This window comes from Spermophilus citellus, assembly GCF_964194105.1.
Source record: "Spermophilus citellus genome assembly, chromosome: 9".
Classification (NCBI taxonomy): domain Eukaryota; kingdom Metazoa; phylum Chordata; class Mammalia; order Rodentia; family Sciuridae; genus Spermophilus; species Spermophilus citellus.
Genome location: NC_138191.1, coordinates 129,813,843 through 129,816,765, shown reverse-complemented (window position 1 = coordinate 129,816,765; position 2,923 = coordinate 129,813,843). Strand labels below are relative to the sequence as shown.

Sequence of the window (2,923 nt, the reverse complement as noted above, 5' to 3'; positions counted from 1 at the left end):
CCCTGCGAACGCACAAAGAATGTCAGGTTCACGAGCTCAGGGACTTCTCTCTTGCCCACTTTTGTTGTTCTACAGTCTTGAGTTGCCGTGACCAGCGCAGCCAAACTTGCAGTTCCGGCCAGGGGCGATGGGGGATCAGCAAAATAAAGACTCACACCTGCAGGTTTTGAAGATACAGCTGGGATCAGGTGGAGGGCTGCTCTCTGATAGAGAAGCAGATCTAAAGAATTATGCCAGCAAGCTCTATGTGTCTCCTTATCAGGTTAAAGACCTTGCAAGCATTATTCTTTTATGCAGGAAAGTTACAGAACTAGAAGCATGTTCTCAAAAGAGGAACAATTTCCAAGTGTGGACATTGGGGACAAAGACCCTGTAAGTGTCATCTGGCCTACCAACCTCCCTCCATATGGAACTCTGTCTTAGAGACCGGGGTGTCACCGTTTTGTCTATTCAGTTGATCTTTGCGAAGGGCTTTTTAGAAATAAGAAACGTCTTCATCTAAGGGTTGCTGATACTTGCCGGAGGCAGGCGGTGTTCTCGTCTGTGTTTCCAAACCTGTGGGTCCCAAGTGCCCGTCAAGAAATACAACTGAGAGTTTTCTCAGAACCCCCTGGGTCGCTTTTTAAAATTTAGATTCTCGATGCAGGCTAGGAAAAGAGAGTGGTGGTCAGCAGCTGGAACTCTGTGGGTGTAGACCACAGAGGCAGGCTGAGAGAGTGCCTACAGACAGACGGGAAGAAGAAAAGTTTGAGTGTAAACAAGACCATATTTTGAGCCATAATAGAAGAAGCAATGGGTGAGCCAGTGAGAGAGCAGGACACGTGGATCCATGTGATAGAGGACATTCCCAAGGTCAAGAACTGCACAGTGATCGGAGGCTCTGGATTCCTGGGGCAGCACATAGTGGAGCCGTCGCTTGCAAGGGGCCACACCGTCAACGTATTCGATATCCGGCAAGGTTTTGATGATCCCCGGGTGCAGTTCTTTCTGGGTGACCTCTGCAACCAAGAGGACCTGTACCCAGCTCTGAGAGGCGTAAGCACAGTTTTCCACGGTGCATCACCCCCACCCTCCTGTAACAACAAGGAGCTCCTTTATAGAGTGAATTTCACTGGCACCAAGAATGTCATTGAAACTTGCAAAAAGGCTGGAGTTCAGAAACTCATTTTTTTTTTTTCCAAGAGAGAGTGAGAGGGGGGGAGAGAGAGAGAGAGAGAGAGAGAGAGAGAGAGAGAGAGAGAGAGAGAGTTTTTTTTAATATTTTTTAGTTCTCGGCGGACACAACATCTTTGTTGGTATGTGGTGCTGAGGATCGAACCCGGGCCGCACGCATGGCAGGCGAGCGCGCTACCGCTTGAGCCACATCCCCAGCCCCCAGAAACTCATTTTGACCAGCAGCGCCAGTGTCATCTTTGAGGGCAGTGACATCAAAAATGGAACCGGAGACCTTCCTTATGCCACGAAACCCATAGACTACTTACACGGAGACCCAGATCCTACAAGAGAGAGCAGTTCTGGATGCCAGTGATCCCGAGAGAAGTTTCTTAACCACAGCTATCCGTCCTCATGGCATTTTTGGCCTAGGAGATCCCCAGTCGGTCCCCATCCTCACTGAGGCAGCCGAGAAGAGCAAGATGAAGTTCGTGACTGGGAACGGGAAGAACCAGCAATATGATGATAACGGTAGATCTCACCTCCGCGGACAAGTAGTAATCCCTGGACACATCCTGGCTGCAGAGTACCTCTCCCAGGATGCAGCACTGGGTGGGAAGGCATGTCACATCACCAACGACGAATCCATCCCTTTCTGGACGTTCCTGTCCCGCATCCTGACAGGCCTTAATTATGAGGCCCCCAAATACCACATCCCCTACTGGGTAGCCTACTACCTGGCCCTTCTGGTGTCCCTGCTGGTGATGGTGGTCAGTCCCATCATCCAGCTTCAGCCCACTTTCACACCAACGAGGGTTGCACTGGCTGGCACCTGCCACTACTACCGCTGCGAAAAAGCCAAAAAGGTCATGGGGTCCCAGCCACTGGTCACCACGGATGACGTCGTGGAGAGGACCGTACAGAGCTTTCACCATGTACAGAGCTTTCACCACCTGCGGAAGGTCAAGTGAGGCACCCTGGAGACGGGGCCATCTCAGTGTGTGCTCTGGCCACTGACCTCTTCCCCTGTGCACTGATGAACTCATAGCCTTCAAATGAGTTCCTTCTGAGCTTAAGACGTCTTGCTAGATAAATGAGACCATGCCCTGCTCCCTCCGTGCCTGTGAGGGTGAGAAGAACAGCAGACATTCCTCTTTCACAGCATTGGATTTGAATTTCTTAAAACAGGCAGCTTCATATCATACTGCTTTGTTCTCCCTCTATGTCTCTGTATCTCTCCACTCACAATCCCCTCTCCCCACCCAAGGTTCCTTATCACAAGGACCACCCTGAAACCATCCGTTTCATTCTAGTATTCTAGTACATAATCAAGGAACCTGTCAGAAACGATCCGTTTGCTGATTGAGAATGGGAGACCAGAATATTTACCATGCAAACCAGTACTAGAGTGGAAACCGCTAGAGTCTGTTCAAGGAACCATGGCTTTGACAATATCCTAGAAGAAAAGCAGAAGTTGTAAACACATGAATGAGACTTCAGATAGACGTTTCATATCAACACAGTTTGGAGCAAAAAAAAAAAAAAAAAAACAACCCAAAAAACACGAGGGCATAAATTACTATGATCCCTGTGCCCACCTGCAATGTTGTTTCATAAAACATTTCCTTTTATCAGCAGAGTCTTGTCACTTATAGTGACAGTGGTGATCTGGCTCAGTGATGTGCCATATTAGCCATTTAGCTCTCACCTAACATGGGACATCAGGCTGGCTGATGGTAAACCAAAGAAAAGGGAACCTCCTTAATCTTCT

The 2,923-nt window shown here is 48.9% G+C and overlaps 1 pseudogene across 1 annotated transcript; it reads left to right on the top strand.

Annotated features, from left to right (window-relative positions):
- Positions 1–792: 792 nt before the first annotated feature.
- On the top strand, positions 793–2,123 carry LOC308655589 (sterol-4-alpha-carboxylate 3-dehydrogenase, decarboxylating-like; annotated as a pseudogene). Its single transcript has 2 exons — positions 793–1,187; positions 1,396–2,123. The product of its transcript is annotated as a sterol-4-alpha-carboxylate 3-dehydrogenase, decarboxylating-like (transcript).
- The last annotated feature ends 800 nt before the right edge of the window (positions 2,124–2,923 follow it).